General features: G+C 35.6%; 1 long non-coding RNA gene across 1 annotated transcript in view; it reads right to left on the bottom strand.

Annotated features, from left to right (window-relative positions):
* Positions 1-13506, bottom strand: part of LOC131493431 (uncharacterized) — a 45895-nt gene that overhangs the window by 30491 nt on the left and 1898 nt on the right. The gene's annotated exons all lie outside the window — the stretch shown is intronic.

Below are 13506 nucleotides of genomic sequence, written 5' to 3'. Positions count from 1 at the left end.
CATCACAGGCATTCTTTATTTATTATGATATTTTTGATTTCTAGCACTTCTTTTTGATTTTTACAGTTTCTATCTTTCTTGCATGTTCTACTTTTTTCATTAGATCCCTTAGCATACTAACCATAGTTATTTTAAATTTCCATTCTGAAATTTCCAACATTCTGCTGTGTTTAAGTCTGGTTCTGATGCTTACTGTCTTTATGCTGCACTTTTTGTCCTTTAGTTTGCTTAGTAATGTTTTATTTAAACCTAGTCAAGATCTATAGGGTAAAAAGAACTGAGGTAAATAGGCCTTTACTGTGAGGTTTTATGTTTATCTGGCTAGGAGTTAGGCTGTGTTTACCATTTCCTATAGGTGTGGATGTCAGAGGCTAAATTTTCCTCTGGCGTCCTTGTTTTTGTCTCCTCTATGTCTTTAGATTTCCCTAAAGACTTCTTCTTAAATAAAGAAGAAGAGATGTGAATAAAGATGTAGAGATGTGAAATTCTTTCCATTATACTTCTGTTTTTATAGAGACCCTATAGATGTGGTGGTAAAGCCTAAAGGGGAAAGGAAGCATTCCCTAGTCCTGTGATTAGATTTCTGTCTCGTGGTCAGCCTGTACCCCTGGGGTGTGATCTTAAAATTACTTCTCAGCCCTGGGGTGCCTGGGTGGCTCAGTTGGTTAAGCGTCTGACTCTTGATTTTGGCTCAGGTCATGATCTCGTGGTTTGTGAATTTGAGCCCCACGTTGGGCACTGTGCTGACACAGTAACTGTGCAGAGCCTGCCTAGAATTCTATCTCTCTCCCCATCTCTCTGGCCCTCCTGTGTGTGCACTCTAAACAAACAAACAAACAAACAAACAAACAAACAAACAAACTTAAAAAATTACTTCTCAGTCCCTCTGGAGAGACGAGAAAGCTATAGGGAGCTGGGGTTGGGCATTTCCTTTACTACACATTGGAGGCTAGAAGGAGCTGGTGTTGGGTATTTTTCCTTTTCATTGTGGGAGACTGTAGAAGTCTACAGTTGGGTATTTGCATTCTCCTGGTCAGTTAGGCTCTGGTAAAATCTCATTAGTTTAGGCTTTTGTAGAATAGTTTCTCTTGAAGACAAGCCTAATTAAGGATAATAGAATTCTCTGGGCATATTTCAAAATGGCTACCATTGTGGTTGGAAAAGATACTTGATAGCATTTCAATCTTAAATTTGTTAAGACCTGTTTTGTGGCTAACATATTACCTATCATGGAGAATGTTCCAGGTGCACTTGAGAAGAATTTGTATTCTGCTGCTGTTGGATGGAATGTTCTGTACATTGTGTCTACAATGTAGTTCAAGTCCAGTGTTTCCTAACTGATTTTCTGTTTTGTTTCAAGATTTCTTTGGTTATTCTAGGTCCTTTGCATTGCCATATATTTTAGAATTGATTTTCATTTTCTAACAAAAAAAACCTGCTGGAAGTTTTATTCAAATTATATTGTCTATAGATGCATTTGGCATTTTAGTCATATTAAATCTTCCAATTCCTGGGATGCCTGGGTGACTCAGTCAGTTAAGCATACAACTTCGGCTCAGGTCATGATCTCACGGTTCATGAGTTCATGCCCTGCATCCGGCTCTGGGCTGACCGTGTGGAGCCTGCTTGGGATTCTCTCTCCCCCCCCCCCCCCCACCTCTGCAAGCATGCTTTCTCTTAAAAAAAGAAAAAAAATCTTCCAGTTCCTAAGCAGAGTATGTCTATTTACTTATGTGTTTGATGTCTCAATTTTTTTTTTTTTTTTTTTTTTTTTTTACTTTTCAGTGCATAGATCTTGAACATTTTGGGGGGCGTGGTTAAAGCTATTAATAAATTGTTATTTTGAATGTTATTGTAAATGAAATCATTGAAACTTTCAGGTCCTAGTTGTTAGTTGCTATTAGATAGACATAGAATTGATTTTATATATTGCTCCCTATCTTGTGACTTTGGTAAGCCCATTGATTAGTTTTAATAGCTTTTATGACAATTCCTTCAGTTTTTCTATGTATATAATCATGTCATTTTTTTTTAAGTTTATTTATTTTGAGAGAGACAGAGACAGCGCAAGTGAGGGAGGGGCAGAGAGAGAAGGGCAGAGAGGGAATCCCAAGCAGGCTCTGCACTGTCAGCACAGAGACCAATGCGGGGCTTGAACTCACAAAACTGTGAGATCATGACCTGAGATGAAACCAAGAGTTGGACCCTTAACTGACTGAGCCACCCAGGAACCCCTATAATCATGTCATTTGTGAGTAAAGACAGTTTAACTTCTTTTTTTTCTAGATTGTATGCATTTTATTTATTTTTTTCCTGATCGCACTGGCTAGGATGAGGTTTTCTGGGTTTTTTTTTTTTTAATGTTTATTTATTTTTGAGAGAGAGAGAGGGAGAGGGAGAGGGAGGGAGGGGCATAGAGAAAGAGGGAGACACAGAATCCGAAGCAGACTCCAGGTGCCGAGCTGTCAGCACAGAGCCTGACGTGAGGCTCAAACTCATGAGCCGTGAGATCATGACCTGAGCCGAAGTCGGTTGCTTACCCGACAGCCACCCAGGTGCCCCAAGGATGAGGTTTGATAAAAGTGGTGAGAGCAGACATGTAATCTTGAGGAGGAAAAATATTTTGCTCTTTGTCATTACATGTTAGATACAGGATTTCTGTACCTTTTATCAGACTGAGGAAAGTTCCCTTCTTCTGGTTGCTGAAGTTTCATCCTGCCATTAGTATTGGATAGTCTCGAATGCTATTTTTCTGAATGTATTTGAGATGATCATGGAGGATTTTATTTTGAATATGTTAATATGCTGAATGCCAACTGATTTTTAACTTCTTATTCTGGAACAACTGTAGATTTACAGAAAAGTTGTAAAGACAGTAGAGTATCCTGAGGGTTCTTATATATCCTTCCCATATATCCATAGCCTGCTGGGTACATCGCCACACTATATTTGTCAAAAATAACAGATTGACACTGACACAATACCCTTAATCAAACTACAGGCTTTATTTGGATTTTACCAGCTTTTCCACTAATGCTTTTTTTCTGTAACAGGATCCAGTCCAGGATACTGCATCATTTTATGGCTTAATCCTCTCTAATCTGTGACAGTCTGTCTTTCCATGGTTTCCATAATCTCAACAGGTATAAAAAGTGCTGAGCAGGTATTTTGTACGAACGAATGAATGAACGAAAAAATAAATTAAAAGTAAAATAAATAAAATGTTCCTCAATTTGTGTTTCTCATGTTTTCTTATTATTAGACTGGAATTTTATGGGTTTCACAAAAAATACCACAGATGTGAAGTACCTTTCTCACTGCATCCTATCACTAGAAAAAGATATCAGCATGACTTATCACTGTTGATGTTAACCTTGATCATCCTTGAGTACTTGGTTAAAGTGCTATCTACTAGGTTTTTCCACTGCAGTCACTATTTTTTTCCTTTTCTATCTTCTTTCCTTTAGATGAAACCCACTAAGTCCAGTGCACACTTAAGGTAAGGAGAATTAAGTTTCACCTCTTAGAGGGGGAAATTTACACATAATAATTCAAGTTCTAAACAGAAGCCTTTTTTCCTTCTTCCCCACTAATGTATTCAATCATTTATTTATGTCGGTATGGACTCATAGATATTTATTTATTCTTTGAGTTAGAATCCCATGCTATTGTTACTTGTCTGGTTGCTCAAACTGCTTCAGCTGTAGCCACTGAAGGCTCTTTCACGTTGATTCCAGAGTCCTTTTGACACACTCCCTTTCTTTTCTTCTTTCCTTCTCCTGGCACTATATGATGCCCGAGGTTCATATTGTATTCTTTCTTTTTCAGCCTTAGAACCTGCCATTTCCCCCAAGGAACTCTGATTGCTTTCCTTCCAGGTTGGTATTTAGAAACCAAGATCCGGGTGTTGGCTGTCATTGATAACTGGGATGTCACGTTAGGCCTTCTAAGGCCTTCTCGGTGGACAAAGCTAGGAAATACGTTAATGTAGATTAACCCATCTATAGGTATAACCTATAGATGTATATACCTATATGTATATATACCTAATTACCTTATAGATGTTAAAACAGACATGAATTTATATTGGTATCTCTGATTGTATTCCAGCATCAACAAGCTCATTCTAAATTTTTTTAAGTTTATTTATTTATTTTGAGAGACAGAGACAGCGTGAGCAGGGGAGGGGCAGAGAGAAAGGGAGAGAGAGAGAGAAGCCCAAGCAGGCTCTACACTGTCAGCGCAGAGCCCGACATGGAGCTTGAACCCATGAAACCTTGAGATCATGACCTGAGCTGAAACGGAGAGTCCAACGCTGAACCGACTGAGCCAACCAGTTGCCCCTCAACAGGGTCATCCTAGTCTTCCTCTCTTGCTTATTGGTATAGTCAATTCTGATATAATGCTTGTCTTTCAAATAGGAAGAGTTTGAGCATGATGTGCATTTCACATTTTCCTTTGCAAGATTTTTATCCCCAAGGAAGAGTAGATGAACAGAGAAAACTGCACCCAGCTGAATCAAGCCATGTTGGACTATGTAAAACACACATACACCTCAAATATCTACAGCTACCTTAACTCATTGAATGTATTATCTGACCAGGTTGTTTTGCTACTCTTTTGAATTTGTAATTCATTCATTCATTCATTCATTCATTCAATCATGTATTTCACAAACACATCTAAGTGTTCTCATTCAAAAACACCAAGCAATGAATGGAAAAAGAAATCTTTAAGTATTGGGGAGAAGCTAGAAATACTGAAGTGTTTTAAAGGAAACAAGAACATGTGATGTCTCACAAGCAACAGGCATAAGGAATCCATATTGAGGATTATCTAAGGCAATGTTCTTAAAATAGAAGAAACTTCCCTGATGGAACAACTTTAAGTACTGTGAAGTCAATAAGAACAAAGCCTAAAGAATTGGAAGAAATGGAAAGATTGTTGAGTGTATGAACTGAAGGCCAAACAGAAAAATTCAGGATGATCTACTGTCATAATCAGAGAGAAAGCATTATTTACAAAGATCTTAAGTGGAAATCACCAAATCCTTTAGACATGGTTCCTTTTAAAAAGTGCTGGTAGTGGCTGGTTTCATGCTTTTAAACACCACTACAATTTTCAAAGCCATCAGCTGTCTGCAAAGAGTCCAGCTGAGAAAGACAAGTACAGATGAGAAAGCAGCAAAAGAATTTCTAACAGTGATAGAGAAGTTAATTGAAGAAGAATGCTATGGAGCAAAATTCTAATTGTGACGAAACAGGTATCTATTGTAAATTCTTTCCTCTAAAGACCTACATCTCAGTGTCAGAAAAACATGCCAAGGATTTTAGACTGTGAAAGAGCTGTGATGTTCAGGGCCACTCACCAAATCAAGGACAGTGAGCTGCACCCATCCATATATAGTTTTAAACTTGTCCATTTAAAGGGGATTTCAGATAACTATTGTCTCACTCACAATAATTCATAAGCTGCATATACGTGTCTCTTGTTATTGTAGCTAATCATTTAACATTAGCTACAATAGTGTAAAACTATGCTATCATTTTTGTTTGGTTCCTATCTTTTAAAAAAATGTATTACTGACAGTTTTTGAATGTGCCCAACCTCATTTTTACGCCATAAGATGTATGGTTTTTATTGTGCAATTTTGTAGTGCAATGATTTTTAAGAACACATGTATCATGGTGTAAGCAGAATTGACTATAAGTTCTTTCTCTGACAGTAAGAAACCAATCTGCCATTATCTACAGTTTATTTACTTATTTATTTAACCCTAGTCTACGTGTTGAGTAGTTTCAGAATTACTAACCCAGACCCCAGTGGGAGGCACATTTGTCAACTAGGTTAGTGTTTGTATACAGTTCATTTTATCTTTAGCCTTACAGTAGCCAGTAAAATTACTGTTATCCAAAGTACTTAGGTCAGTTCTTTTTCCCTCCATCCCCTTTAGTGAGATAATGTCATATATTAGTAATACAGTTAGCTCTTGTACTTTGGTATTTGATCCATTTTGAATTAATTTTTATATATTGCAAAATAAGGACCTAACATCATTCTTTTGTATGTGGATCCAGTTTCCTTAGCACAATTTATTGAAAAGACTATCCTTTCCCCATTGAGGGTTCTTGACATACCTGTTGAAATCAATTGACCATATATGTGAGGATTTATTTGGGGCTCTCTTTTCTAGTCCATTGGTTGATATGTTTGTCATTATTTATGTTTTATTTACTATATTACTATATTTACTTATTATTTATTATACATACTATATTTATTTACTATTATTTATTATATTTACTATTATTTACTTTATTTACTATAGCTTTGTAGTAAGTTTTGAAGTTGGAAGGTTTCAACACTCTAATTTTATTTTTATTTTTCAAGATTGTTTTATCTATTAGGGGCTCCTTCCTAGTCATGTATGTATGAATTTGAGGGTCAGCGTATCCCTTGCTACAAAAAAGGATGCTGGAATTGTACTGAATCTGTAGATTGCTTTGGGAAATTACTGATGTCTTAACAATGTTAAGTCTTCCTATCCATGAACATGGGACATCTTTCCATTATTTAGGTTTTCTTTATTTTATTTTAGCAGTGTTTGTAGTTTTTCAGCATACAAATCTTTCACTTCTTTGGTTACAGTTATTAAGTATTTAATTTTTAAGATGCTATTATAAGTGGGAGGGGGCACCTGGCTGGCTCAGTTTGTAGACCTTGCGGCTCTTGATTTCAGGGTTGTAAGTTCAACCCCCACGTTGGGTGTAGAGATTACTTAAAAACAAAATCTTAAAAAAACTATCTTATAAATGGAATTGCTTTCTTAATTTTTCTTTCAGGTTGTTCATTGCTGGTATACAGAAACACAACTGTTGCACATTGATACTGTATTTTGCAAATTTGCTGAATGAATTTATTAATTCTATTAGCTTTCTTGTGTTTTTTTTTATATTGTTGCTATTGTTGTATTTATGTGATGTATTACATTGATTTTTTTCTTATGTTGAACCATTTGGTCATGTCGTATAATCCCTGTAATGTGCTCTTGGATTAGGTTTGCTAGTATTTTGTTGTGGACTTTTGTATCCATATTCATAAGGGTTATTAATCTATAATTTTCTTTTCTTTTGATGTCTTTTATCTGGCTTTGATATCAAGTAGTGCTGGCCCCATAGAATAAGTTAGAGAGTGTTCCCTCCTTTTCTATTTTTTGAAAGAGTTTGAGAAGGATTGGTGTTAATTGTTCTCAAAATGTTTGGCAGAATTCAGCAGTGAAAGCATCTGGTCCTGGAATTTTCTTTGTTGTAAGGTTTTTAAAAAAATTTTTTTAAATGTTTTTGTTTTTCAGAGAGAGAGAGAGAGAGAGAGAGAGAGAGAGAGAGCACACAAGCAGGGGAGAGGCAGAGAGAGAGGAAGACAGAGAACCTGAAGCAGGTTCCAGGCTCTGTGCTGACAACAGCAAGCCTGATGTGGGGCTCAAACTCACAAACTGTGAGATCATGACCTGAGCCAAAGTCAGCCGATTAACCTACTGAGCCACCTAGGCTCCCTTTGTTATAAGGTTTTAAATTACTGATTCAGTCTCTTGTTATGAGTTTGTTGAGTGTCTTATTTCTTCTGGAGTCAGTTTAGGTAATTTGTGTGTTTCTAGGAATTTGTCCATTTCATCTATGTTTTCTAACCTGGTGTATAATTGTTCATATTATTTTCTCATAATCCTTTTTATTGTTGTATTGTTGGTAGTAATGTCTCCATTTTTATTTTTGATTTCAGTTATTTGCATTGCCTCTCTATTTTGTTACTCCAGCTAAAGGTTTGTCAATGTTGTTATTTTCAAAGAAATAACTTCTCATTTTGTTGATTCTCCTATTGTTTTTCTCTTGTCTATTATTTTATTTATCTCTAATCATCATTATTTCCTTCCTTCTACTAACTTTGGGCTTATTTTGCTCTTACTTTTCTGTTTTCTCAAGGTGCAGTGTTAGCTATTTATAGCTATAAATTTCCCTCTAAGCACTACTTTCACTGGATCTCATAAGTTTTGGTGTGTTATATTTTTGTTTCTAATCCTCTCTAGGTATTTTCTGATTCCCCTTATGATTTCTTCTTTGAACCTTTGGTTGTTAAAGAGGGTGTTGTTTAATATCTATGGGAAGTTTCCTGATTTCCTTCTATTATTGATTTCTAATATCATTCCATTGTGGTTGAAGAAGATACTGTGTATGATTTTTATGATTTCAATCTTTTAAAATTTATGGAGACTAAATTTGTGGCTTAACATAATATCTATCCTGGAAAATGTTCCATGTGCACTTGAGAAGAATATGAATTATGCTTTTGTTGGCTAGAGTGTTCTATATATGTCTGTTATATCTATTTGGTTGATAGTTTAAGCCCTCTCTATCCTTATTAATCTATCTAGATTTTACATTCATTATTGAAAATGAAGTATTGTAGCCTCCAACTATTATAGTTGAACTGTCAATTTCTCCCATTAATTCTGTAAATGTTTGTTTCATATATTTTGGGAGTCTGTTGTTTGCTGCATATATGTTTACAGTTGTTACATATTCTTGATGAACTGACCCTTTGTGAAGATACAATTTCCTCCTTTGTCTCTAGTAATAGTTTATGATTTAAAGTCTGTTTTGTCTGATATTCGTATAACCACCTCGGCTTTCTTTTGGTTACTATTTGCATGGAGTATATTTTTCCCATCATTTTACTTTCACCCTATGTGTGTCCTTGGATCTAAAGTGAGTCTCTTGTAGACAGCATATAGTTGGATTTTTTTTCTTGTATTTGTATTTTGCCAATCTCTGTCTTTTGATTCAACGATTGAATACATTTACATTTAAAGTAGTTACTGATAAATGACTTCTTTCATTTTGCTAATTGTTATTTATATGCCTTATACCATTTTTGCCTCTCATTTCCTACATTACTGCCTTGTTTTGTGTTTAGGGTTTCTGTGTGTGTATGATCACCATTATGATTTCCTTTTGTATATATTCTATTGATATTTTCTTGGTGGTTACTATGGGGATTATATTTCACATCCTAAATTTATAATATTCTAATCTGAATGAATGCAACCTTAACTTCAATAGCTTAAAAAAAAACCTCTGCTCCTATATAGCTCTGTCCCTATTATGTTATTGTCAGAAATTACATCTTTATACAACATGTGATGACACAGCTTTATAATTATTTTTAATGCATATCTTTTAAACAATGTAAAAAATAAAAAGTGAAGTTACAACCAAGAATACAATAATAACGGCTTTTGTATTTGCCCATATATTTACCTTTACCAGAGATGTTTATTTCTTCATATAGATTTGAATTACTGTCTAGTTCCTTTTCATTTAAACCTGAAGGACTCCCTTTAGCATTCCTTGTCAGACAGGTCTGGTGGTAATGATTTCCTTGAACTTTTCTTTCTTTGGGAATTAATTTCTCTCTCATTTTTAAAGGACAGTCTTGCTGACTATGGAATTCTTGATTGACAGTTTTATTACTTTTAGGGCCTTAAATATGCCATCCCATTGCCTTGGGTCTCCACAGTTTCTGATGGAACTTTGTTGTTAATCATTTTGGGTATTCCTATATGGAATTAACCACTGAACTTGAGCCTGTAAATTGATCTTCCAGCAAATTTGGGATCTTTGTAGTCATTATTTTGTCACTTAAAAACATTTTTCATATACCATTATTTCATCTCCCTGTGGGCCATTAATTTCATGTGTGTTCAACTGCTTGATATTGTATTTCAGGTCTGTGATGCTTGTTTAATTTTTCAAAAAGATCTTTTTTTCATTCTGTGTGTTTTATATTGGATTGTTTCCAATGCTCGTTTCAAGATCATTGATCTTTTTCTTCTGTATTATCTAATTTGCAGTAAATCCTATCTGATGTGCATAGAGCTTTTATGTATTTATCTTTTGTGGTTCCATTAGAATATTTTTTTTTATAATTCCTGTTTTCCTCCTCATCTTGTTTATGTTTCCCTTTAGATCTTTGATATATCTTAAACATATTTATAAGACTTAAAATATGCTTATAAGGTCCTTGTCTGCTAATTCCATCATCTCTGTTATTTATGAGACTGTTTCTGTTCACAGACGTCTTATGAATCATAATTTTCTGCTTCTTTGCGTACTGTAATTTTTAGATGCTGGATACTGTGAACTTTACATTGTTGAGTGTTGAATATTGTTGTAATCCTTTAATGATTACAACATTAACCAATAAGAAGTCTGTCATCACTTTTATTGTTGTTCTCCTGAATGTAATATGTACTTTTCTTTGGCTGCTTTTAAGACCTGAGTGTTATACTTACTTTTCAACAGTTTGACTATGATATGCCTTAGCATTGCCCTTGTATTCCTGCTGCACTATTTATAAAGAGACAAATTAGTAACAACTCAAATATCTAAAAACCTGAGAATGGTTCATTGTTCGTTGACATAATGGAATGGCACTGAATAATGGTGTAGCTTATGTTGGTCCAAGATACAATGTATATGAAATAATGTTCAGTAAAAACGGGAACAAACTATTATATGTAGTAAGCTTTAAAAAAATGAAAGATACTTATATAAGAAACTTATAAATTTACTAGTCATGTAAGTAGTGTATTGAAGTAAACCGTTACTTCCTCTGAAAATCTTTTTTTATAACAGCTTTTGAGATGTAATTCACATACCATGAAATTCTTCCATGCAAAGTATACACTTAAAGCATGCAATTCTAAGAATTTTGAATATATCCATAGAGTTGTGCAAACATTACAATTAACTTTAGAAAAATGTTATCATCCTAACAAGAAACTCCATACCTATTAAGCAGTCACTTCCCATTTTCCCCAATGCCACCCAGTCCTCAACAACCACTGATCAATTTCTCTCTCTATGGTTTTGCCTCTTCTGCACATTCTGTATAGATGGAATCATAGTACCTGGTGTTTTCTTATAGGCTTTTTTCACTTAGCATAATGTTTTCAAAGCTTATTCATGTTATAGCATGTATTAATACTTTATTTCTTTTTGTCATGAAATACTATGCAATAGTATCACTTTTAATTTTTTTAATGTTTATTTATTTTTGAGAGAGAGAGAGAGAGACAGACAGACAGAGCACAAGCAGGGGAGGGGCAGAGAGAGACAAAGACACAGAATCCAAAGCAGGTTTCAGGCTCTGAGCTGTCAGCACAGAGCCCCAATATGAGGCTCGAACTCACAAACCACGAGATCATGACCTGAGCTGAAGTCCAACCCTTAACCGACTGAGCACACCAATGTTATCAGTTTTAGATAATGATTAATATTATAATAAGTAGCTCTATACATTAAGACTTTTAACATAGATACCTAAAATGGAATTAGTACGTCAAAGAAAATGAGCCATTTTTCATGTTATATATTTTTTTTTTTAACATTTTTTTTTTTTTTTTTTAATTTTTGGGACAGAGAGAGACAGAGCATGAACGGGGGAGGGGCAGAGAGAGAGGGAGACACAGAATCGGAAACAGGCTCCAGGCTCCGAGCCATCGGCCCAGAGCCTGACGCGGGGCTCGAACTCACGGACCGCGAGATCGTGACCTGGCTGAAGTCGGACGCTTAACCGACTGCGCCACCCAGGCGCCCCTTTCATGTTATATTTTTAATGTATTTATAGCTCTATATCTATATACTTACATATACTATATACAAATCTATATCTATATATTTCAAAAGGCTACAAAAATAATGTGAACTTACTTTAATTTCCTGAAAATGCAAATAAGCCTTAAAAAGAAAATCCTTTTGACTACTGCTGTCTCACACTCCACTCCTCACCCCTGGGCTTGTTCCTCTATTTTCTACTCCTAGAGGCAGCCATTATCCTGAGTTTGGTACCTACCCTTCCAATTCATATTAAAAAAAAATTTTTTTTAAGTTTATTTATTTTTGAGAGACAGAGAGAGACAGAGCACGAGTGGGGGAGGGGCAGAGAGAGAGAGAGAAAGACACAGAATCTGAAGAGGCTCCAGGCTCTGAGCTGTCGGCACAGAGCCCAATACAGGGCTCCAACTCACAAGTCATGAGATCATGACCTGAGTCAAAGTCGGATGCTCATTTTTAAAAGGCTTTTAATTATATGTTATATGGAGGTTAATAATTCCATTGTGATGCCTGCAACACAAATCCCTATGTGCATTATTAAACAGAACAAAAACTAATTATATCACTTCTATCCTTTCCATCAATATTCATATCATATAAATAAACCATAGTGTAATGGGAGATCTGAATCCCAATAATTGACTCTAATAGCCATCCTAATAATTCATTCCATGCCCTGAAGATAATACCATATTGTATTTCAGGAGGCTATTTTAATTCCAAGGAAGGTAAACAGGATTGATTTCAAGGGGCTTCAGATTCAGCTTGGGACCAAAGCACTCAATTTGATTATAGATTTGATAATTAATCAACTCATTCTTAAACTCCAAAAGCGATACCTAATTACTGTATAATTGGAGATTATTATATCAGCCATTAAAATAATGGAACTTTGTGAACTAACTCAAATATTTAATAGGCACAATGCTGATATTTGGTTGAATATTTTTGATTACTTAGTTTTGGAGGAGGCCTCTGGGCATTGTCCAGCACTCAGGGTGACTGATCAGGTTTACTGGGTTTCCTGGCTGCTTTACAAAAGCCAGGTGGCCATGATTTGTTGCTCAAATCTCTTGATTTTTTTTCTGGAAAGAAATGATTTCTCTATACAAAATACCTGGTGGCAGCACATATCATTCATATGCTCTTGTAGTTGAATCTGAATTGTCTCATGTTTCCTGGGACTTTCCAAAAAAAATTTTTTTTAAGTTTATTTATTCTCCAGTGAGAGAGAGAGACAGAGGTAGGGGGGAGGGAGGGAGGGGCAGAGAGGGAGGGAGGGAGATACAGAATCCAAAGCAGGCTCTAGGCTGTGAGGTGTCAGCACAGAGCCCGACAAGGGGCTGGAACTCACAAACCGTATTGATATGACCTGAGCCAAAGTTGAACGCTTAACTGACTGAGCCACCCAGGGACCCCCTTGGGACTTTAAATTTTGAAGATTTAAGACATAACCTCAGGTAATCTCAGGGCAAAGGCCCTTTGGTTAATCTCTTGTGGATTTTCATGACAGTTGATCTGCAAGTGTTTTCAACTATCTGATGAAAACCTAGGGAAGGGATTGAATAATAAGACGCCATACCAAAATTATCTGTAAGTTTTCAAAGTTCCAATTCACTCTCATTTAAAAATACTGTGCTGCCCTCTTAGATCATTCCGCCACTAAATTACCCATCCTAAAATGTTATATCAGCTTTTTAGAAGAAGAGAAAGCAGAGCTATCATTTTTTTCAGAGTTTGAGTTAGACTTTAGTAGAAGTATCAGACAGATACCAGTTAACAGTGGCTCCCCTCCCCCTCCCCCACCTATCACAGAGAGATCCCTTGGTAAATAGAG

The sequence above is a fragment of the Neofelis nebulosa genome, chromosome 13 (assembly GCF_028018385.1).
Source record: "Neofelis nebulosa isolate mNeoNeb1 chromosome 13, mNeoNeb1.pri, whole genome shotgun sequence".
In the NCBI taxonomy this organism is placed as follows: domain Eukaryota; kingdom Metazoa; phylum Chordata; class Mammalia; order Carnivora; family Felidae; genus Neofelis; species Neofelis nebulosa.
This window is presented reverse-complemented; position numbering and strand designations above follow the sequence as displayed.